Raw genomic sequence first — 26408 nt, 5'->3', positions numbered from 1 at the left:
AGTTAGTTGCTGTCTCTGAATCAACATGCTTGAGGACATAAGGGGCTTCAATGACCCATAAGAGTTTATTATTCTTATACTGTTGCTAGTACTAAGTAATTGTGTATACAGATAAAATGACACATATGATTTATATTGATTTCAAATTTCCAATTATCAATTAAATACTACTATTGATTTATATTGATTTCTTTTATGATTTTTGTTTCTTCTTTGAATCATTTTGAAGTTTCTCATTATTCCATACTTTATGAAGAGTATACAAGATTCTGTCTTGCACCAGGCTCTAATAATGTGTGCATAAAATGGAAATTAGTCTCCATCCTAGAGAAGAAAGCTAAAGGGTTGGAGGAACTCATCTCTACTCCTCAGGCAAACTATCATGGAGAGTGGAATGCTTCATGATAGAATGAAGGAAGTGCTCCAAGAAAGGAATAAAAAAAGACAAAGCAATTGAAGAGGCAGAAAGGAATCTTAATTTGTGTCAGGAGATTGGAGAGTGGATGAATGAGACAGAGCAGAAAGGAAAAAAAAAAAGAATCAATGGAGCTAAGATAAGAAGCTCTTCATATTGAGTGGGGAGCCAAGACCATATGAGGAGAAAACAACTCTTTATGCTCCAAGAAAGTTATATTGTGGATATACAGATGCCATCAGAAGAAAGATTATTCAGATTGTTCCTTTCTTCAGAGGAAGAAGAGAATAGTTGGGGTTGGTTATTTCTTGCTGAGTGGTCTTCATAAGTCGCTAAACAGTTGATCTGAAATAAAACAGAAATCAGCTCTTTTTCTGGGCAGGTACATAACAAGGATGTAGTGAAAATTCTCCTGATATTTTCCAAACCAGGTGACCACTATCCACTACTGGGAATCCATGAGTGTGCAAATAGTATTACCATTCTCCTTAAACCAAAATTCAAGATTATGAAATGCTGGATATTGAGGGCACAAGTGGAATTTGCTTTACTGTTGTTCACTGAAGGCAGGAGATTTAGAAAAGAAAGGCAGATGGAGAAGTGAATAACTGAATAAGAAAAGGGTATTTGAGAACAAAGTTTAAATTTCTTACCCATAAATTAAAGTATAGGTATGATGATCTGTTGTCCATGCATGGACTAATCAGGGGTTATAAACATATATATTTGCTTAGAGTTTGGTGGATATTATCAGGAAGCCTTTAAAATTGAAGGGAACAAGAGGGAAAAGAAAACAGCCTACACATATCTGTCAAGCCCAAGTACCACAAGGTAGCTGGTATAACATAAGAGGAAGAAGAACAGCAAAAAACCAAAATAAAAATAAAAACAAAACAAAAACCTTCAACCAACTAACAAATCAAGCAACCAGGCAAACAAACAAAAAAACCAGACAGATAATTCAAAGGAAACAATATCCAAAAGGAAAGTCAGAAATAATACACAGCTTCAGCTGTCTATATACTAATATACAAAATATAGGTAATAAAAAAGGAGGGTTAGATATTCAGGTGGGAAAAAATAAAGAGGGTAATGGAATTATCATTGTATATGAAGGCTATATATTCCTGTAAGGAAATTCAGGAACCTGGAGGAAGACACTTAAAAGAGGTCTTATGGGTAAGGGGTCACTAGAGGGGAAAAAGAGCAGTCTTATTGTTGTAGAAGTATATGATCAAACACCTGGAAACTACTAGAAACTAGATAAAGTGTTAAGGAAAATGATCACAAACCAAACATGAAGGCATCATCAGAGATGTCAGACATGTAGCCACACTGCAACGTGGCCCGCTAACACTCCTGAGTGTTGCCAGAGCCAGATTAAAATGTAATTTGGAAATGTTTAACAAATAAATAAATGAATAAAAAGAAATGTATAAATATGTATTCTTTTCTAAGCCAACATGTGGCCCACAGGGATTCTTATTTACGGTTTAATGGCCCCTATTTCTATTTGAGTTCGATAGTACTGATTTAGAGCTTTTAGAGGACTTCAGTTAACTAGATGTCATTTGGAACTCTCTGTTCAAGGCAGATCAATGGATTCAGTTTTTTTCTGAATTTGTTAATTGATTCTAATTTTTCCTTGGGAGCTCTAATTTCCTATCTATATTGATTACTAATTTATTTTTTTAAAAAATGAATTTTATTTCTCCTTTGAACCATTCTGGAGTTTCACATTATTCCATACTTTTGGGGGAGTATATAAGATTCTGTCTTACACCAGGCATCATTGGCCTTATTTTTCTTCATGTTGTAGTATTTGCTAAGAGTTTTTATTCTTTTAGGCTTTATTCATTCTTCCTCCTGTTTTTATGATTATATTGTTTTACCTGATTTTGCTATGGTCTTTTATTGAGGTTTTATCTCATGATATTTTGGCAATTTAATATAATTTTAGTATTGGTATTTTTTCTATACCTTACCACTTACTTTTTGCTCCCTTTCTCTTTGCTGGTGAGTAGACTCCCAAGAACAAGATTACCTTAGTCTCTTGAAGTTGGGCGATAAAGGGTTTGGTATCCTAGGTCTCTATCCTGAGTAATCTTGAAGGAGTCAGCACTACACCCAGCTGGTTTTAAGTCCCTTTTTTCAGGTTTAATAAAACTACCCACAGTTGTCCACTTTTTGATTCTTCTCTTTGCTCTCCTTTCCTTCTTGTTGCTGGACAGAATTAACAGCTTCTGCTTCTTGCAGGGGAGAGACACACACACACACACACACAGGCAGAAATAGAGAGAGACAGAAACACACACACACACACAAAAAAGACAGAGACAGTGAGACAGAAACACACACACACACACACACATACAGAGAGAGAGAGAGAGAGAGAGAGAGAGAGAGAGAGAGAGAGAGAGAGATTTGGAAAAGCTCCCTTTAGCAGCACTGAGGGATCTCAAGGCAGGCTCTAGACACAAGTCAGTAAGTTCTATTGTGCTCACTGCCACAAGTATATAGAAGGTGTAAGCTTACCTTGGATAATGCTAATGGATGAAAATGAGAAGGCATAATTATTCAACTCTTGCTTTGTTTTTGCTTTTTCTTCCACAGGTAATGATATTTGGCTTGGGAAGGATATAATCAAAATCGTGAACAGTGAATTGAAACCTGAGAAATGAGGAAATAGAAAACAATACCCGACTGCTTGTGATGAATCTAGCCAGCAGGCCCAGAAAACTGCATACTAGGACCAGCAAATAGAATTGCCCTGCACCTGTTGGCAATCTGTTAAAGACTGTGGAGGGTGGGAGAAAGGCCACCAGCCTAGAGAAGGACAAAGATTGCTACGGTTTTCAAAAAAAATGAAAGAAGAGTTTGTAAACAATAATCTGCTGAGCTTGACTTGGATTCTGGGAATAATTCTAGAATGTATTATTAAAGGGATGGTTTGGGCATATTTAGAAAGGGGAATGGTGATCCTCAAGAGCCAGCATAACTTCATCAAGAATAGGTCATAAGAGACTAACTTAATTTAATTTTTTGCAAGATATTTAGACCAGTAGATACAAAATATATTTAAATCAAATGAAACATTTGGCAGTCTCCCGTGCTATTCATGTGGGAAAGGTGGAAAGATGTTGGCTGGATTATAGTACAGTTAGGTGGATTTGACCCAATAATGGGTCAGTGACAGCTTGGAGGGAGGGATCAGGTAGATTACCCTTGTGATCTTTCCTCAGCATTGTGCTGTCCAATATTTTTTAACAATGATTTGGATGAAAACATAGGAAGCATGTGTGTCAAATTATCAGATGACCCCACACAGTAAGACATAACTAACTTGTTCTGATTAAAAGAAGATTTATGACCTAGAAGGATGTAATAGGGGTAAATACCAAGTCCTACATTTATTGGGTGAAAAAAAAGTCAGCTCTCAGGTCTGATGGGGATGCATGACCATCAAATAAATATTCTTGGGGCTGGAGCACAGAAGAGGTATTGGATGTGTTCTAATTGGGTGGAAGTCACAGAGAAGGAGATTTTAGTCTAATGTTTCAGGTAGTTATGGAATTCCACAACCTGGAATTTGAAAGGGTTTTCAGAGATCATCTTTGGCTTTTATCTGGCCTGGAATTCACTCTACAACATTGCTGACAAGTCACTCAGCTTCTGCTTAAAGACCTGGAGAGAGAGGGAACTCACCACCTCTTAAAGATACAGCTGGGGGGGGGGGGCAGCTAGGTGGCATAGAGGATAGAGAACCGGCCCTGGAGTCGGGAGTACCTGAGTTCAAATCCGGCCTCAGACACTTAACACTTACTAGCTGTGTGACCCTGGGCAAGTCACTTAACCCCAATTGCCTCACTAAAAAAAAAAAAGATACAGCTGGGTCTCTAATTGATGGGAATAGCAAATCTCCTGAAGTAGTAAATGCACACTGAGTATTTCCATGGTTCTGGAACCAATGACCATATTATACCTTTGAATAGTGTGAATTTTATTACATGCTGGCCATTTCAGGGGATTCATTACTTGCACCTATCAGGACTTGGCTGTTACCCATTCTGTATTTGGATAACTCTAATTGTTAGGAAGCCTTTCCTTAAGTCAAGAGGCAGATCTGTCTTCCCAAAACTGTGCTCTTAGATCTGCCTTCTGGGACCAGTAAGAATAAGTCTTCCTATTCCCATTTGCTCAGGATAGCCCTTCAAATGCTTAAAGGTCCGTACCCTGTACTCACTAAATCTTCTGGAATCTAACTACTGATTGATCCTCATATAGCATGTCCCCAGGCCCTTCACCAGCTCAGGTGCTTCTGACTGAGAAGTGAGGAGATAGTAAAACAATTACTACCTGTGTAACGTTAGACAAATGAGCAGCTAGGTGGTACAGTGAATAGAGCTTTTGAATTCCAATCCACCCTCAGGCACTGACTACTTGTGTGACCCTGGGCAAGTCACTTAACCCTATTTGCCTCCATTTCCTTATCTGTAAAATAGACAAACCACTTTAGTATCTTTGTCAGATAAATCTCAAATTCAGAGGGGGGCGGGTCACAAAGAGTCGGACTTGACTGAAATGACTGACGAGAAACAACAACATCCTTAGACAAATCACTTTTCCTCCCCAGCCCTCAGGTTTTTTTTCATGTTAAAAATGAAGATAATTGAGGCAGCTAGGTGGCAAAGTGGATAGAGCACCAGCCCTGGAGTCAGGAGTACCTGAGTTCAAATCTGGCCTCAGACACTTAATACTTACGAGCTGTGTGGCCCTCGGCAAGTCACGTAACCCCAATTGCCTCACTAAAAAAAAAAAAAAAAAGAAGAAGATAATTGAATTAGGTAATCCCTAATATCTTTTCTAGCTCCAAATTTTGATTATGCCAATAAATTGATCCTATGGGTTCCTTTCATATAAGCAAAACAACTACAATGAAGTAAAAGATATTCTTGATTCATGCCTATCTATTAGTTCCTAAAAGTTCACAGCTTCCTGGGTCAGTGGTCATTTAGCCTCTGCTAGAGTAGAGGTAGAGCAGTTGTTGGGAGACAGTGATAAAACATTCTTTACCTTTAAGAAGGAAGGGGCATAGTGAATGAAGTGCTATGCCAGGAGTCAGGAAGACCCAAGTTCAAATCTGGCTTCAGATGCTTATTAGCTATGTGACCCTGATCAAATTACTTAACATTTAGTTATCTGCCCCAGTTTCCTCCACTGTGTAATGGAGATAATAATAACACCTACCTCCTAAGGGCTGTTGTGAGGATCAAATGAGATAATATTGTAAAGCACTTAGCCCAGTGCCCGACATGTAGTAGACATTTAATAAATACTTATTTCCTTCTTCTCTTCCTCAAAGGTAATGTTGTTGAGAGGGCTAGTCAAGAATTTATCACATACTCTCCTTTTGGAAGAATGACTTTTTTAGAGCATAACTCAAGTCTAGTATCACTACTGTATCTTGCCTCTGTGCTAATTTTATGATTTTCATTAGGAAAACATTATACCCTCTCTCTGACCTGGTGATTCATACACCCCCACAATGATATTACTTCTGTTTATATAAATTCCTCTGACTAATAATCAATGCAAGGATTTAGGATTACCCATGGACGTCGATTTTCTTTGCTATTCCTATCTTGCATTAACATGGGAAATCACAAGATTTCTTGTATAATTATTCAGAAGTATCATTTTCATCTGAATGAAGTTTTATAGTGCAGAAGGAATTACTTCTAGCCTTTGGACCTAATACTTGTTTTTGATAAAATGGATAGATGGGAATTACCAGGGACAAAGTGTATGAACGAGAATTGCATAGAGACTGACTTGTGAAAGCATCTGACATACTACCACCTCTACAGGGCTTTTGTCATGGGTTTTACTTGTGTTAAGGCTCAAAAGTTCTTGGGGATTCAGATCTGGACCAAATGTTGTCCTTATTTGGAAATGTCTACCAATGCTGTTCTTAATTCCCAGGAGGGAGTCTAAGTATAATTAATGCACACTTTCTATTTGAATAGTGACAGATTACTTTTGATTTGCCAATGAAATGTTGGCTGGTTTGAAATGATATTCCTTACTGATCTCAGCCGCCATGATTTTTTTTCTTGGCTGCTAGATCACAGAGAGATACTGTATGATTAGCACCTGTAATGGATTATGCATATTTGCATGAAGGAAAGGAGCTGAGGCTCAGCCACTGTCATCAAAATTTCCCAGGCTCATTTTCCTGACAGTGGTAGGGTTTAAGGCAGTGGAAGGAGGAGGAAGATGAGGCTGTCATTTCACAGAAAAAACTAATCATGTTACACGGCCCAGGGAAGGAGTTTTAAAGGCACAGAAGTCCTTTTCAGCAGCAACCAACTCACTAGATCAAACAAAGGGCAAGAAAACATCATAAAGATGACTGGTTTTTAAAAGGTCACTTTATGGCTAGGTCCAATTAACCCACTCTGGTCATTTTCTAGGGCTCTTTACAAACATAATAGCCATACATTTTTGCTAGAATGAGAGTTCTAAAGTCTTATTTATTCATTTATGCCATTACCACATAAATACTTATTGGAAGGGTATTCTATTTTCTGAAACATTTCACTGGGTAAGGTGAAATAAGAAAAACAAGAAAAACATTGTACAACAAAGCAAATGAAAATAATAATAATAATGCATCCCCAGGGGCAGCTAGGTGGCGCAGTGGATAGAGCACCGGCCCTGGAGTCAGGAGGACCTCAGTTCAAATCCACCCGCAGAAACTTAACACTTACTAGCTGTGTGATCCAGGGCAAGTCACTTAACCCCAATTGCCTCACCAAAAAAAAATAATAATAATAATGCAACCCCAGTAATAGTAACTAGCATTTATATAGCACTTTCAGATTTGTAAAATGCTTTACAAATATCTCATTTGAACCTCACAACAACCATGAGGGGTAGTTACTATCATTATCCCCATTTTATAGTTCAGGAAACTGAGATTAAGTGTTTTACCTGGGGTTACACAGTTCGTAAGCTTCTGAGGCAAGATTTGAACTCAGGTGTTCCTGACTCGCATCTAGCACTTGATGTGCTGTGCCACCTACCTGTTGAACAAGACAACAACAAATTGGAAAGCGAACACTATGTAATTAGAATGATCAAGCTTGATCCAGAAGAAGATATGTGAAAATGCACCTCTCTCCCTTCTTTGCAGGGATGGGGGACTGTGAATGTGGAATGCTGCAAATTCTATGACACTTACTTTATGTGTTACTTAGTTTTGCTGAACTATCTTTTTCCCATCTTTTTTTTTTTTAAATAAGGGTTGGCTTTCTGGGGCACACAAAGAGAGGAACATCTTGGGAAATTAAATTGATTTAGAAAAATATATCAGTACATTTTAAAAAGAGATATTTTATTGGTGGGAGAGGGAGGAGAAGGAAATGTTATTTCCAGAGCAATTGTCCCCCAAGTAGTTATCCGCTAGGGGTGAGGCAAGGAAGTCTTTTAATTCTTTTGTAATAATCCCTATAACAGAGGATAGGGCAAGAATTGGAGGATGTGCCTCAGGTCACAACAGCTCTTCAATCTTGGAATTAGCTGGAGCACAGGTGATGTAGAGAGTGAGATTGGGTGATGGTAGAAAGGAGAGCAATGGAGAGCTGTCTTTGTCCATTGGGTTTTGCCGCCATGAATCCCTGCCTTAGGGCAGGCTCTTCCATGGGAAATGTGTGGCTAAGGACTCTGCTCCACCCAGCTGGTCACACAGGACACCCTAGCAAGTCACACAAGGAGATGAACAGCTTCCCCAGGGTGGAAGATATAGTCAAGGTCAATTGCTTCCTTCAAGAAATCTACAACTTTGGAAGTAATTTTTAGCAGAACAATTACAAGGATCAGGAATCAATCAAAGCTTGTACTTTTCATCCTTTTTACCTACCCTGACTGCTCTCCTCCTGTCCAATGTGTGCCTGAATTTGCTGGAACTCAGAGAGAGTTTGAGTCTTTGGGCAAGCAATGTACTTAAGTCCAGGATGGGGAATATTACTGCAATTTCCTAGATGAAAAATTATAGCAGCTTTTATTTTATTTTTATGAAAATAAAAAAAACATTATTATTGTGCTTTAAGAGGTATATAAATCAGTTGTCTCACAACCACCCTGCAAGAGATTGTGTACAAGTATAATACCCATTTTTCCAGTTGACTTGTCCATTGTTCCATACTCAGTGAATGACAAAATTGGGATTTAAATTCAGTTCAAATGTTGCTAGAAGGGACCTCAGTGGCCACCTCACTGCCTCCATTTCCTCTTCTCTCATTCACCTCTCAACTCATAGCAATTTGGCTTTCAGTCTCCTCATTCCACTCCACATTTAGCTCTTTTTCTCCTGAACATACCGACAATATGACTGAAAGTATGTACAAAGTGCAATTACCATTGGACAGAACACTCAGACCCAAGTGGGTTGCATCCCTTGCTTTCCTTTCCCCATCTTTGAAAATGTTGCTTGCAAGCCCAGTCTTCCCAAAGAACAGTCATTACTCTATAAGATATGAAGTGATATTTCACTCTTTGTCCATAGCAAAAAATTATCCTCAACTGGAAGCAAGTTTCTGAATTCCAGGAAGGACATTAGTCCCAATCTTTTTCAGGATAAATTCATAAGAAAATAGTGAGTTCAAACTCTGCCTTTGAGAATTTCCTTTTTTACTTGGTCTTTGGAACTTGGTCTTCTTTCTGGGTCTCAGGGTTCAGAACAAGAGACGATTCATGCAATTATAAGGTCAAAGAGCACTTGATTTCAAATCTGAGGATGTGCTCAAAATTCAGCTCTGTTCCCACTAACATGTGACCTTGACTAAGTCACTTCTTGTCTCTGAGACTTAGTTGCCTGATCTGTAAAATAATTGAATTAGGCAAAATGACCTTGAAAATTGCTCCTAGTTTCAAAGCCATGATCCTGTGAGATTATGGAGAGGAATAAAGAGTCTGTGCTTGATCCTATTCAGTAAAATCCATTGTTTTAGTAGGAAGTAAGTTTGTTGTTGATCCTTTGTTTTTGAAGGGGACTAAGGATATCATTAATGACGTCTTAATTTGCTTGTGAATTGGATGTAGGTGAGGCAGTCACACAAAGTCATCAGCTTCACTTTCTCTTCCAGTGTCATCAAAGTCCAGTGGCAGGACAAAAATCAAGATGACCAGAAATGGCCCAGAATGCAATGGATGATGTTGGTATCCTCAATATCTGACCAAGCTCTAAGTACTCCACAGCTTCTGACTTAGCAGCCTTCATGGTTGTTGGAACAAATTGTTCTCATCTGCCCATTCCTCCAGGGCTAGTCTTCTCATGCTTGGGATAGACATTCCCCTAACTCACTAATGGGTTTGAGGCATGTCAGTTACCCTCGACCTGGTTTAGCGGGTCTGCCTGGAAGATTTTAGCAGGTGTGGCCACTGTACAAGCTACAGCTTCTTTGAGCCACAGGTGAGAGTTGGGTGACAGGTGGACACCAAAGGGGATGAGCTTGAAAAAGCTGTACCAAACCCTCACACCAGAGCTGCTAGTCCGCCCCAACACCTCATGCACCCCAGGAGCTCAGCTATTTTTACAAAGAGTGAGCATTCACACTTCTGAAATGAGCCAAGCCTTACACACCAGGGTTGGATTTATTGTTTTGTTGATTTGGGGGTGGGGGTGGGTAAGAGGTGGGCAAACCATACTCTGGAGCTAAGAATGATTTTTCCATTTTAAAATAATAATAATGTAAAATCACTGTTGGCTCCTTCTATACAAATGAAAGTTATAGAAAATATTAATACTGTAATGCATATTGAACTTAAAAGTATTCTTTGCACATATTTTTTTTTCCTTCTGGAAAGCTTGTTGTAAAACATTTACCAGCACATGCCTGGCTCTGAGGAGGACACTAACTTCCCTTCCCTTATGTGGTTTCCTGAAGAGGAGATAAAATTAGTGAGGGTCAGAGCCCTTAGACTGATTTTGCTATCATATGTACCTGCTTTTCATATTGCTGTTACAGAGATGGTTGTATGAGAAAGAGGTGGCCAGGTGAGACCGTGGAGTAATAGCTTCATTTTTGGGCTTTGTTGTTCCCTAACGTCTTGTGTGTTTTTGTGTTTATCTAGATTTTGTTTGTCTCTCCCCAGGAACTGGGGTGGTAGAGGTAAGGAACCAGTTTCCTGGTTTCAGAATTTTTTTTTTTTTTTTGGTTCTTGCTACCTCTTAGTAAATATTACTTTATAAAAGTTTTGTTGTTCTTCAGTTGAGTCCAAATCTTCATGACCCTGTTTGAGGTTTTCTTGGCAAAGCTACTGGAGTGGTTTCATTCTCCAACTTATTTTACTGATGAGGAAATTGGGGCAAACAGGGTTAAGTGACCTGCCCAGGGTCACACATCTAGTGTCTGGGACAGATTTGAACTCAGGAAGATGAATCTTTCTGACCCCAGGCCTAGCATTCTATCCACAGCACTACCTAGCTGCCCCAAAGTTGTTAATTGGTCAATTGATAGTGAGAAGAGCTCTACGGGTCAAGATGATATTGAGATAGAAATCACTGGTTGGAGGTTGAGGATACATGTCTATCGATATTGTGGAAATATTAACTGGAAATGATATCAGGAGAACTATATCAGAATGGGATTCATGAGTAACAATACCAGAGAAATAACCTCCAACCACTCAGGGGTACCCCTAGAACTCTAAGGGGAATAGCATAATTTTTCTGGGGATGCAACCTGCTAGTCAAGACTGTGCATTTAAAGTATAGCTCCAGTATAAATGTTACATTGTGATCATTACCCTATATATTTTTTTCATGTGTGGATTTTTTTTCACTTAACATTAACTAGAACAATCTTTTCTGTTAACAAACTTGGATCTAATCTTTTCAATAGTTATTGTTCCAAAGAAACTCATATATAACACTTAATAGTATCAAAGGAAGGATAAGACAGAGAAGGCTGGGTTCATTTATTTGGAGAGGCACAGAAAAATACTAGAGAACCATTATCTGGTAAACTAAAATTGAGGGAATCCAGGGGAGGAAGAGAAGGGTATCATTGGGGAAAGACTTCTCATGTGAGGGAACTCTAAAACTGCTCCTTGAACAAAGGGTAACCTTTGGGTTGGCCAAGGAGAATTGGACAGCCATTTTAGGAAGAGAAGAGTGGGTCTAAGGACAGCAGGGGTGAAAGTTTAAAAGCAGGAATAAGCAACATATTCCCAGAGGAGCATAGAGAGGCAAGTTCTGCTGGGGTAGAAGGGAATATGGATGAATACTCATTATAGGAAAGCTTGTTTTGAAGAGGTTGTTGGCCAGTTATTCCCTCTGTCCCTGTCCAAAGAGAGTCAAACAAAAGAAAATATGCTTAAATTGTGGACGATTCATGTAGATAAAAGAGTTCTTAATGGTGAATGTATTCAAACACTGGGAGAGATTGAGAGAAAATTATGCAATTACCACCTCCACAAATCTTTAAAAATAGAATAGACAACCAGTATTCTTTGTATGGTTTAGGCCAGAAGTTGGCAACTTTTCAAACACAGAATGCCAAGGCCACTCTTGACTTCTGACACCCGGGTGGGGGACAGAGGAGGAGTGAAAAAGACGTGTGTGTTGATCACACTATGTAAGGCTAAAGAGGAGGCACTGGAAATGGTGTGTGAGCCCACACTGCCCTGTTATTTTCATGGCCAATAGGCTCTCAAAACTATCTATCCTCTGGGGCAGCTAGCTCATGGGTTAGCTTTGTTGATTATGCAGGATACTAATTTCTGTTTTAAACTTTCAGTTACCAGATATTGTTTGAGGTCCTTTCTAGTTCTCTTTAATTCTAATATTTGTACCATAGCTCACACCCACTTAGAATTTTTTGAACCAGTGGGGCAGTGGATAGAGCAGCAGGCCTAGAGTAAGGAAGTTTTTTATTTTTGTTCAGTCATTTTTCAGTTGTATCTGAGTCTTCATGATCCTGTTTGGGGTTTTCTTGGCAAAGATACTGGAGTGGTTTACCATTTCTATCTCCAGCTCATTTTACAGATGAGAAAACTGAGGCAAGCAGGCCCAGGGTCACTCAGCTAGCAAGTGTCTGAAGCTGAATTTAAACTTAGGAAGATGAATCTTCCTGACTCCAGGCCACAGCTCTATCCTTCATGCCACCTAGCTGCCCCAGAATCAGGGAGCCCTGAGTTCAAATTCATCCTCAGGTACTTTTAAGCTGCTTGACCTTGGAAGAGTCACAACCTCTGTTTCCCACAGTTTCCTCAACTATAAAATGGAGGAAATAATAGCACCTACCTCCCAAGCTTGTTGTAAGGATCAAATACTATAGTATTCATTAAGCATTTAGCATATTGCCTGGCACATACTAAGTACTTAATAAATGCTTGTTTCCTACCTTCCTGTTTCTATTATACCATGTTATTCATCCCCTTTTATCATCATTCCCTTCCCTGTCATCACCCTTCCAGTCTCAGAACTTATATGTGCTTCCTGTGACTTTTCGATCCTTGTTGGAATTTGAATGACTTAACCCACCCTCCCAACTTGGTACCTCCTTCAGTCTCTGGCTAGCTTGTCACCCAGTCACTTAGGCTTAAAGAGCCTGTAAAATAAAGATATTACCATTCTTACCTACTTTACCATGCCAGTGAGGCTTAAACGAGATGAAAATTCTTTGTCACTTAAATATTATAACAATAACTCACTTTTTTCTAGCACTCTAAGGTTTGCAAGATGTTTTTGTTACAATAACCCAATTAGGTAAATGGTTCAAATGCTATTATTATTTTATGAGGAGGAACCTGAGGGTCTGAGAGGAAGCAGTGGAGTCAATATTCTATTAAGCTTTAGGTCATGACTATTATTACCTTCTCATTTTCTTCATTTCAAATTTAGCCATAAAGTGTTATTCCAGCTGTGTATACAGGTTCCTTATATAACCTCTGGCTCAGTTTCTTCAGCTGAAAAACAGGGACAATAGTATCACTTGCCTCACAAGTTGTTGTGAGGTTCAGAAAAATCAATTAGTTAGTTGCTGCAATGTATAGGAAAATTATAATTTTCCCACTTGGCAGGGCTAGAAAGGGTTACTAGAAATTCAAGCCTAATATCAGCAGTTGTAGAGGATGGAAAAGAGAAAATTCAATAAAAACAAATAGAAAATAATCTTTCTTTTTTTAATGTAGGTTTCTATTTTGGAAAGTGCATCCAAAATCCCTTTTGAGTTCCTTTCTCCATTGTACCAAGGTGAGTCTGTATCCTTATCACTGCTGTTCATAGAGTTGCTCTTGAATCTTTTTATGAAACAAGCTTTGTATAGAAGTTGCAAAAAGAGGCAAATTTGGGCTGGTTCTAAGAAAAACTTTCCTCCGGGGTTTTCAAAGGTGGAATGGACCATTTCACTCTTTCCTCTAGACAAAGTAGCCTTTTTACTGTTCTCCACCCATGACATGCTGTCTCTTCTCTTCTTGTCTTTGTCCTGTTTGTTCCTCTTGCCTGCAATGCCCTTTCCTTCTCATCTCTGCCACTTCTTGCAGTAAGATCTTTCCTGGTCCCCCTTTCCATCTACTCATGTATCTCCTTCCTCCTCTTTATCTTGTATCTGTTTTATATGTATTTTGCACATATATGTACATGTATAATGTAATCGTCTTGAGGGCAGAGACTGTTGGCCCTCTTGTCTTTATATTCCTGGTGCCTAGCACAGTGCCTCTCATGTAGGGGGTGCTTAACAAATGCTATTATACTTTTTTTTTTGCAGGGCAATGAGGGTTAAGTGACTTGCCCAGGGTCACACAGCTAGTGTCAAGTGTCTGAGGCTGTATTTGAACTCAGGTCCTCCTGAATCCTAGGCCAGTGCTTTATCCACTGTGCCACCTAGCTGCCCCAACAAATGCTATTATACTGATGAGAGTTGTCACTTGCCTGGGATTTTAGCCTTCTCTCTCTTGCTTGCTAAATCATGTTGCCTGAAGATTCTCTTTTCTTACCCCTCCTCCCCCAAATGATTTGGGTTCAGAGCTGATTGTTTGAAATTTGGAACTCTTTGGGACTAGTATCTCCATTCCCAGTGGGAACAAAAGTCTTTTATACATTTTCAAAGTCACTGGCTAATTGTAGACAGCCCCCTGCAGTGAACAATAAAACATTGCTGTAAGCAGGAGACAGAAAATGATGCTGAGGTTGGAGGGTCCTTTGCTGGCGGATGTGTGCAGAGTTAAAGGCCAGAGGAAAGCAGAAAGAATGCAGCCAAGCCCCTTTCTACATGTCCTTTGTGATCATGAAATGTTCCTCTAAACCCTTCTGGTTGCTACCTTTGCTGTGTTCTTGGGATTTAATACAGACAGAGATTTGATTTAATTACAAGCAGAGGCCCACCCAGCCCGTTCCAATGGGTTCCTTAAAAGCCATGGAAAGAAGGGAGCTGCCCCAGCCCAAGATGGGAAACAATTGCTCTCTTCAAGCCCGAACTGATGAGGGCCACGAGTGTGACACAAATGCCTCCAACGTAATGTTGCCACATTCTCCAAGCCAACATAAAATAAACCAGAATCTAAAGGAAAAACAGTGAGATCTGTAATTCTGCCCTACAAAAGGCTCACAGATCAGTGCAGATCAGGCTGATATTCAATGCAGGCGACCACATGATTTGAATACTGAATTATGCAAAAACAAAGCGGCATAGATATTTGAGATGGAAGGAGACCTTTCAGCACATGGAACTGGTTTCTTTGCTAGTGCAGGGAAGGCAGCATGTGTGTGAAGCAGCATGCAAATGTTTATTAACAATTATGCAGGCATTGTCTCCAGTTTATACATCTATATATCTGTGTAAGTGGGCTATTAATTAGTGATTGGAGGATACTGAAAGGTTCATGCTCAAGTGGTTTCTGGGTGGAGGAAGGAAGACTACTGGACCATTTAAAGTCGGAGATCCTAGGGGTCTGGAGTAAGGTGGGAAAATGAACTTCTGAGGCATTTGGGGTTCATTAGCATGATATGTGCTTGGATGCTGCCATTGGGGATTTCCTTCTCTTTTCAGACACAATTTGCTCTTCCTTGACCTCCCAGTTTGTCACCTTTCTAATTTTCCCTGTTGTTGTCTCCCCTGCCTCACAACCCAGAGCTTTAACTAGAAGTCTTCTCTGTACATGGGACAAGTTCCTTTGTGCAGAGTAGGGGTGGGAAGACAAAGGGCACACAATTGGTCTGCAGAGGGGGTATGTTTTAATTGCACTGGGAGAAGAATGTATAGTCTATCTCCCAGAGTGTCTGGTTCTTGCTCCCATATGGATTTGGGGACAGGCTGGCACTGTGGTCACAAGATCCTGGTCACAGGATCACAGAACTTGAGAGTCAGAAAGGACCCTGGTTGCCATCTAGCCCAATCCATCCATGACATACCCAACATCTGATTGTCCAGCCTTTGCTTGAAGACCTTCAAGGAGGGTAGGAACCCCACCGTCTTGTAGAGCTTTACATTGCATTCTAGGACAGCTCACCATCTTGCTTCAATTTACCTCTCTACAACTTCCACCCATTATTCTGGGTTTTACCATTTGGGACCAAATAGACCAAGTCCAGTTTCTCTTCCATGAGACTCATGAAATACTTGAAACATAGTTATCATGTCCCCTTTGAGTCTTCTCCAAACTACGTTTGTTTGTTCCTTCAACCAGTTTTCTTGTAACATGGACTCAAGACCTAGTTGCCCTCCTATGAATGTTCTTCAGCTCATCAATGTCCTTGTAGTGAGGTGTAGAGATAACTGCTACCTTAGGGAGGAGGTACCTCTCTGATTCTCCACTCCTCCCATCCACAGCTAATAAACTGGAGCACTTGGAGCTAGTTAAAGTCCTGCTTCAACTTTGCATAGAGAAAAGTTATTTGTACCTGAGGTGGATAAAAATGTAGATAAAAAGGGGTGTGTGTGTGTGTGTGTGTGTGTGTTTGTGTCAGTAACAGCAACATTGTGCGATGGTCAACTGTGATAGAATTAGCTCTTCTCAGCAATACAATGATCCAATACATTTCCAAAGGACTCATGATGGAAAATGCTCTCCGCATCCAGAAAAATAAATGCAGATTGAAGCATACTATTTTCACTTTTTTCTTTTACTTTTTTCCTTCTTGTGGTTTTTCCCTTTTGTTCTGATTCTTCTTTCACAACAATGACTAATGTGGAAATATGCTTAACATGATTGTACATATATAACCTGTATCAGATTGCTTGCTGTCTTGGGGAGGGAGCAGGGAAGGGAGGGAGGGAGAAAAATTTAGAATTCAAAATGAATGTTGAAAAATGTCTCTACATGTAATTGGTAAAATACTATTAAGTTAAAAAAGTGTGTGCATGTGTGTGTGAGAGAGATAGGGAGACTAAGAGAAAGAGGGAAATAGAGAGAGAGAAGGGATTCTGTAGGCCATTGGAGGTATGGGATGAAAATGTTTGTGATCCATTGGACTCCATGATTTAATCAATACTTAGACTTCTTTTTTATTTATTGTTTTTGTGGGGTGATAAGGTGGTGTGGGGAAAGATATAGACCTATGATTTAATGGAAACTTGGTGTGGAAACTCCAATTTTACTTTAACATATCACCTGGATATTGAGAGGTAGATTAACTTGCTCAGGGTTAGCCAGACTGTATATGTCAGAGACAGGACCTAAACTCAGGTTTTTCTGACTTCAAGACCATCCTTCTATGCACTATATCATACTGCCTTTCTTAGGATTTCTCAGGGCTAAACAAATGAGTTTTTATTCAGTAGTTATTGGTACTATACACATTAATTTCATGGGCCTCAATCCTAGTATCTAATTAGGGATGAAGTCCCAACAAGGGTTCCCCAGGATCGAAGTGACATTTGCAGAGAATACACAGAGAACTGGTCAGCATCAGATGGTCCGGATCGAAGTGGGGCAACCTTGCAGAATGGTCACTAGGAATGAGTTAAAGTTGTATTGAAAAGCGACTTCAGAGGATCTCATTTTGCCTTGTTGTACAGGGAAACAATGGGCACCACCACTGTGCTGCTGGCTTGTGCTGGTATGGGGGGCCGGTTTGTAAAGGCTGCTGGCAGATGTGGAATGCTAGCAGCAGGGAGTCTGAGGCAAACAATAGCATGCTCTTCCAATAGCAGCCACAGCTATTCACCAGAGGAGAGCCTTTAAGTGTGCTTGGAACAGGCTGCTGGTTTGTCCTTTGGGCTCTGCTCCATGAGACCCAATGACTCCTTACCTATTAGGAGGCAGCATCTGTGAAGGAGGATGCATGCATACATGTGCATGGATGCTTTTTTTTAAATTTTAAAAATAAAAGTATTTTATTATTTTCCAGTTGTAGAGATAGTTTTCAACATTTGTTTTTATAAGATTTCAAATTTCAAGTTTTTCTCCCTCCCCTCCCTCCCCCCCACCTTCCCTAGCATGGATGCTTATAATGTTCTTTTCAGCGAAGACATGTTTCTGAAAAGTCCTTTGGAAATGGACTTTTTGAAAATCAAATCATTTTATCAATGCATTAAGAGATTTTTCTTTTAAAGGAGTCCTTTTAGTGAACCCATCTGTGAAGTAAAGAATCGTTTTTAATCCATATAATCACTGCTTAATTCATCAGCTGGGTTTGCAAACACACATATACTACACAAATCCTATTAATTAGGGGCATCCCCCATAGATATATTTCTCTGGGATAAACTGATTTAACTGCCCTTCCTTGAGTTCATTATATTCTGGCTCCAAAAGTTGTGAATATATTTTAATTAATGGTACTCTGACATTTTCTATGCCTTTTCCTTCCTTTATGTAATTAATTCCCACCATTAATTATAGAATCCATATGATCAAATGTCTGCCTCTTGAAATGTTATGAAGTTGATAGGCAATCACTTGGAAATTGGCTTTTGCAGGAGCTTCCAGTCTGCTTTATTTTCTATGATTTCCTTAACAAGATCAAATGAGAAGATAGCAGAGGGGCAGGACAGTAAACAGAGATGTCTGATTAAGCTATAAGTGGCTCTTTTGTTAAAGAGATAAGCAGAAAGGAGCAGACATCTATTAGGGACAGTTTAGCCACTGGAAAGAGCTCTATTTAGTTTCACAAATATTTGACCACAAGATTTATGAAAACCACAATATGCGATGAAAGAATAGCAGGGTGAGTAAATCATATGGTATCACTGAGGCATGGGGTACAGCTTCTTTCGAATAGGCTGCTCTGAAAAATGGGGAAGTTGATGACTTGTGCAGTTCTAGCTAAAGATCTTAAAAAAGAACACTTCTCAACACATTTGATATGGAAGGTATAATATTTTCTTGGTGAATTATTGATCTCTCCCTATTTTTCTCTTGAACTATAGTTGTGTGTTCTTTCTTTCAAATATATATCATAATTAATATTTCATGTTTCAATTATATATTGGGAATGAATTCTGATTTTTCACAACAAGAAGCTTTATTTTTTGGCAATCTCTCTATAAAGATAGGGATTTAGAGAAGACAGAATTAGTATTCATATGGGTGGTAAACATGGATTCAAATATAAAGTAGGTTTTACAAAGGAGAGTATATGTGCACAAGGCAAACATAACTAACATTTCTATATTGTTTTAAGGTTAACACAGCATTTCACATACATTAAGTCACTTGGTCCTTACAACAACCCTTTGAGGCATGTGCTACTATTATCTCCATTTTACAGATGAGAAAATCGAGGCTGAGAGGGGTTAAATGACTTGCTCAGGGTCACATAGCTAGTATCCGAGAATATAGTATCTGAGGAAATAGGATTTGAACTCAGATCCTGACTCCAGGTTCAATACTGTCCACACTGCCACCTGGCTCCCTCATACATGTATGTCACATAAAGACTGTCTATAACAAAAGAACTTCACCCCCCAATGCCCAATTTATCAACCTCCCCCCAACCAGAAATGAAAACTTTCAGCACAGGAACTGCTTCATTTGGTGTTGGGGGGTGGGGGTGGGAGGGAGAGATCTTTGCATCCTTAGTACAAGAGCTTTGCACACAGTAGGAACATAATAAATATTTGCTTAGTGATGCATCTCATATGCTTTTCCTTCTACTTTAGTCTAAAGACTAGAGAGAACCTTTGGAAACATTCCTTTTACCTTTTTATAAGCTTTAAGCAAATGACTTTGCTTTCTGAGCAAGAAACTTTGAAGCCCAAGTATATGATGTATGCCTACTTAATTCAATAAACATTTAGTATATTTAAAGGACCTACTATATGCAAAGTACTGAACTAGGAGCTGACTTCAACGAACTAATATTGATTCCAAGATGGCACCATATGGATTTGTATAGAATTTGTTCTTGTAATAAAATAAAATGTACAACCATGTTAATGATGCATTTAATTATTCTGAGATGGAGAACTCTGAAGATCTGGAGAGGCAGATATACTTGTAGACAATATACTGGTGAAAGAAAAAAAACCCACAGATTCAAGAGCATGTGACAGACACTTAATAAATGTTATGTTGAAATGTTTGTTGAAGGATGGTGAAAAATAGATTGACAAACTGAATTCCACCACATATGGCTGATCAAGAGGTAGAAAATTTGGCTGCATGAGTCTGGTTCAGTCTTTCAGACGGAGATAGAAATGATGAACAAAGGAGCATGAATTTCAATGTTCAAGGTGTCTCTGCTCTTACTGTGTTGAGTGACCTTGGATCTACATGAACAAATCAACAAAAGAGTTATTATGTCCTGTGAGAAGTAGGCATACCTGGTAAGTAGTTCACAAATATGGTTGTAATTAGTCTCTATGGAAGCTAATTTGGCATCATGGATAGAACAGTGGGTTTGGAGCCAGGAAGATCTAAGTTCAAATCCAGCCTCAGACACTTACTAGATTTGTGAACCTGGGCAAGTCACTTAATCCTGCTTTCCTCAGTTTTCTCAACTATAAAAAGAGCTGGAGAAGGAAATGGTGAAACACTCCAATACCTTTGCCAATAAAATCTCAAAAGGGGTCATAAAGAGTCAGACATAATTGAAAATGACCCAACAACACAGAGAAGAAGCAGTCAGAATATACCTATCCCTTAGCTGAGCCAGAGAGGGAAAGGGACCCTCTATTATTTATTTCCAGAAGCAAGTTTTACTGAACCTCCACTGAGTTGTTGTACATGTTCTAAGGATTGGGCCATTGATGGTCCATTTTCTCATTACACACAAATGTAGAAATAGTAGCAAATTATAACCCTCTTCATTTTACAGTTTAAGAAACTGAGAGCCAGAAAGATTAAGTGACTTGTCTCCAGGCCTTTCCTTGTTGCCTGGAGGCAGGTGTAGCTAGCTACCTCTAGTCCATAGTAAAAAATGTCTTCTCTTTAGAACTCACTCAAGTTGATTTAGGGATTTTCCCACCTAGGGTCTGTGGCTAGAACTCAGTGGTTCATACTTATGTTTCCAGCCACACTTCCAGTCAATCCAGAAATCTGATGTCCTGGTGGATTGATGTTATTCCCTCTATAGCATTTCATAATTCCTAGTTAACTTCTCAACTACAGAGAAAAAACCAGGGGATTACAAAATAGCTACAGGGCCCCCATCACCTCCAAAAGACGACAATGAAACATCATGTCTCAAATACAATTATTGATGATAGCTTGAAGTTATTTAGAGATTTTAAAATGAAAAAGTGCATTCATTTGATATAACAACTCTGCTGTTAGAGGTGGTGTTATTTATTAGAACTAGGGCAATTATAAGGTTTAAATTAGGCTTTAGGAGATATTCTATTCATAGGGAGCAACAGAGAGCAATGAAGTCCTTCCCAACTGAATCCAGAAAACTTGATCTAGTTATCTAGGCAGCAAGATGATTAGTCCGGAGATCAATGGTCTGGTTAGAGATGGGGAAGCTAGGAGGACAACTGTGTATTAACTAAAGCAGTTGAGAGAAAGGAACTAGACTCTATAGTGTACTACAGGAACACTGAGGGATGGGACCAAGTGGATAATGAACACAGGGGAGATAATGATTGAAGCCCCTAGACTGAAGTGGAATGAATGGGAATGCCAATGGGCTGAGAGTCCTAGTTCAAAGGCAACTTGAAGAAGGACAGTCAAGACTTCAAAAGAAATCATCATTGGGGTGAATCATCTCTGGTGGCTGTATGGGAGCCTATGCTTCATGTTGTTGGCATGCTGTAAGCATTTAGCTATCATCCTCCCCCACAGTGTTTCATTTTACATATGAGAAATGGAGGTGACAAAAATGAAATGAAAGGCAGAATTGCAGGGTGGATAGAATCTTGAACTTCACCTGAGGAAGACCAAGGCTTGAATCCAGCCCCATATACTTTAGCTGTGTGACCCTGGGCAAGTCATTTTACATCTGTAGGCCTTATTTTTCTCATCTATAAAATGTGAGTGTTGGACTCAATGTCTTCTAAGACTCTAGTTCTAAATCTGTGATCTTGAGAAACATCTTACCCAGGGTCACAACACTAGGATGTAGCAAGGCTGAGAACTGAATCCAGTTCAGTTGACTTCAATTTGATCTTCTTTCTAAATAGATACTATCTTGATAAAGGGGAAGAAGGTGAGAAGTCAGGAAATATCATGTGCTTGAGCCAGCAAAGAAGGAAGGTCATGTTGAAGACACTAGAAACAAACTTCTATGACTGGGCTAACTAGTTTTTCTCTTCTTGGGATCTTTACCCAAATAAAAATTGCTGGCAAACTACTTTCCCTACTATCCCTATAGGGAATGGTGCCTTTTGAATACTTTTGGCACTGGTAGAGTTAAACAGAGGTCCAGGGCTGTCATTTAGTCTTGCCTCACATGTTCTCAATAATAGAGACCAGTGTATGTTTGTGGGAGAGAATGGGATGTCTACTGTGTCAGTGAAGGCTAGCATCATGAAGAAGTTGGTGTGTTGGGCCAAGAGCCAGGGTAGAGGGATCATAAATTGTTTCCAGTTTTCATAGTGCTCCTAATCCACCTCTGCTCTGTCCCTTTCTGGCTCCTTGCCTATTATTTCCTAGTCCATCATGATGACCCAACCAAACCTCGGCCTCTCACTGCACCCATGGGCGTTGCTGAGTCAGAATTAACATTTCACGTGGAAGAAAAGATGAAAGTTGACTTTCAACCCCTTTTCCTTTTGTATTGTATGTACCCTTTCACTCATGTATTCCCTTTGTCTAAAAGAATATAATTTTAAATACTTAAAAACCAGAGTATTTGCATTCGGAAAATAATTATTTTTATATGTAATAACCTATGATTAGCTGTGATGATTATGTTGAAGTTAGCTCTAATTATTCCCAGCTTTTTGCCCTATGTGTCTTTGAATGATGCGAAATCAATTCTATTTTTAAATCTTCCAGCTTCAGGGTCATATAGTTCTTCAATTAGGAGCAGAACAAATGTCTCCAATTATGAATACAACAGAATCAAATATTTTCTTTGCTGTTGTACAAGATGAATTTCTGGCTTCTTTATATAGCATAACACAAAGCAAATTTCTTATAAAAAGTGTCTGTTGCATGTTACACATAGGACAGAAAGGAAAGGTATTGTGGTCAAACTTCACTAAGACCCATTGGAGCGGAGAGGGTGGAGACCAATCTGACAGTGTCAAATTTTAGTTTTGGAATATTTTAAATGAAATGAATGGTGACCATTTCAAGAACACACTACATAGGCTCATTCCATACCCCATTTGTATGTAGTATATACTATATTTAGTTCTAAGGTCCACACTTTAGGAAAGGCATTGATAACTTTAAACAATATTTAAAAAATGGCTGGGGTACTAGATTTGGAATCCAGTTCTACCTTAGGCACTTACTGAGTGCCCTTGGGCAAGTCACAACTTCTTAGGACCTTATTTTCTTTACCTGTAAAATAAAGGGCCTGTAGGAAATGATGAGCTGGTTGATATAGAAAAACACGGGAAGACTTGGACCTATGAAGAAAAAGAAAAATATGGAAAAAAGAGAAAGTGAGAATATGCATAGTATGGTCTTACATATATGTTTATATTTATACATATATGTGTATGTTGTGTATATACACATGCACACACAAATATATATGTATATATACTATATTATGAGGTTGACTTTGTGTGTGTATGTGTAATTGTAGACTTCCTTATGGGAGAAAGTAGGGGAAAAAGTAAAAAGTGCACAGCAGAAAACAAAAGAAAACATAGAAAGAAGCAAAGAAAAGCTGGGCAGCTTTGAAAACAATGTGTAGTATTAACTATATACTTTTCCTGAAAAGGAAATTCATTGTTTTATATTGAATCCTCTCCTATGTTCTGCTGTGTACATAGAAATGTTCTTTTTTCTTTTCTCATTTTCTATTTAAGTTTAAAGTGAATAAAAATTTTCAATAAATAAATAAATAAAATGACTGGGTTAGATGGCCTCTAAGTTCCTTTCTATCTCTAGGCTATAATATAGTCTGTAAGAAATGCCTGAAAAAATTTGCTTTCTTGGGTGCTTAAATCAATTTAGAGTCAGAGGAACTGGTTTGGAATCTAATCTCTGCTACAATACAACTTTGTGACCTTGGGCAAGTCACTTAAAGCTCTGTTGGCCTTAGTTTTCCCATTTGTAAAATAAAGGGAGTTCAACTAAATCAAAGCTTCTTAAATTGTGGGTGGCAACCCCAAATGAGGTTGCTTAACTGAATGTGGGGGTTGTGAAAAATTTGGCAACAGTCAAATGTTTCTGAACGCACAATGACCAAAAAATTAATTCAAAATCAAATGTGTGATGAATCCTAGGTGTTTCTGGTAGCACTTTTCCATGTTGCATTGAGCATCTTCACTGCAGCCTTGGTTCTGAACACACAAAATATGGATTTTGTACTGCACATGCTATCATGCCATGCCATTCAACGCCAATGAATGTCACTAAGAACACCTCAGCTTATATTTGGGACTATTGTATGTTATGAATTGCAGTGTTTTTTACTGTATGCACAAAGTTTTCTGCTCTTACAGAAACATAATAGTTTTATTGCTGAAATTAAAGACTTTTAATATTTTCCTACCATCATTTCTCAGCATGTATCAATTAGTGTATCTTTGGATTGTATTGTGTTAGAATGTTGGATTCTTAAAATTGCTGTTAAATCATTTTACAGAAATGTGTTTAATTGAAGCAAGTAAAGACAAAAGCACTTTAATAATATATCTCCACTATTATTACTGTATGTGTATGTGTGGGCATCAATTTTTTAAATTTGGCACAAAGAAATGTAACTTCATTAACTAATGCTAGTATTTATTTAAGACATTATTAAAATATTTATTTATATTTTAGGGCAAAAATATTTTTTGGTTATGGATAAGTGGCTAACTTTAGACAGAAGAGGTAAAAATACTGATGAATGCAACAGAATCTTTGCTACCAGGTTGTAGTACACTGAAATTGACAAGAAAAAGAAAATATGTTGAATCATTTTTGCAATATGGATTTACTTCTAATAATGATGATAGTGTGGAAAAAACTCCTTGCTTAATTTGTAATAAAGTTTTGACTGTGGAGAGCACAAGACCAGCCAAACTAAAACGACATCTTACTACCAATCATGAAGCAGACTGCAATAAACCAAAGGAATATTTTGAACGACTTTTTAAAAATCTTCAAATAAAGAAAAATGTTTTGAGAAATTTGTTACTGTCAACAAAAAGTATTTCCTTGCATCTTACAAAACTTATTTAATTGCAAAAGTTGAAAAGCTCTATGTGATAGACGATCTCATGCTCATGCTACATGCTGCTATTAAAATGTCAGAAATAGTTCATGGGGAAAAGTAAGGGATGAAATTTGTAAAATTCTTTTATTGAATTATATTTTTTCCAAAGAAATTTCTGAAATTAGTAATGATCAATTTCAGCAGCTCAATACCAGGCTTAAAGGCAGCCTAAAGATTGCAATTCAGTTAGATGAAGCAACTGATATTCCTAACATAGCACAGTTGTTACTTTATTTAAGATATGTTTATGAGGGAAGCATACATGGGTAATTATAGTTTTGCTGCCTTTTGGAAGGGCACACAAGAGGGGAAGATATATATCTTAAAACTGATGAATTTTTCACAAATGGAGGTTTACAGTAGAGTTTATACAGATAGTGCTAGAGCAATGATGGGGGAGAATGTTTTTTTTTGTTTGTTTGTTTTTTGTTTTTTATTTTTGTGGTACAATGGGGGTTAAGTGACTTGTCCAGGGTCACACAGTTAGCAAGTGTCAAATGTCTGATGCCGGATCCGAACTCAGGTCCTCCTGAATCCAGGGCCGGTGCTTCATCCACTTCGCCACCTAGCTGCCCCCAGATGGGGGAGAATGTTGAATTTGTAGCAAAAGATATAGCTGATGGCAATGAACAAATCATTTTTACTCACTGTATGATCCATCAGGAAGCACTTATAGCCAAAAAAGACTAGAGTTAGATGTTGCGCTTAGCAATACTATCAAAATCAATAACTTCATTAAAAGCCATGACCTTAACAACTGTTTGTTTTCAAACCTTTGCAAAGACCCAGATTCTGATTACAGAAGCTTATTCAGAGGTAAGGTAGCTCTCAAGAGGATGAAGTTTAAAAACAATTATTGAAATTGAAAGATGAAGTTATTATAGTTTTGACAGTAGAAGTCTGATTTTGTTAATGTTTTTCATTATGACTTATGGCTTTCAAAACTGTGTTATTGGATATTTAAAACAAACAATGATTTAAACATGTCGCTTCAAGGAGAAATTGTAACATTTATGTTATGAGATAAAATTGAAAGTTTTACAAAAAAAGTTAACATATGAAAGAATAGGGTAGGAAATGGTTCTTTAAAAGTGTTTACAGCTACAGAGGATTTTATAATTGAAAATAATGTTCTCAAAGATTTAATTATAAGTGTTATAATTGATCATCTGAAGTGTTTGGAGACATAGTTTCAGAAATACTTCCATTCAAATTTAGATTCTA

This window comes from Dromiciops gliroides, chromosome 1 (genome assembly GCF_019393635.1).
Source record: "Dromiciops gliroides isolate mDroGli1 chromosome 1, mDroGli1.pri, whole genome shotgun sequence".
NCBI lineage: Eukaryota > Metazoa > Chordata > Mammalia > Microbiotheria > Microbiotheriidae > Dromiciops > Dromiciops gliroides.
Note: the sequence above shows the minus strand (reverse complement) of the source record.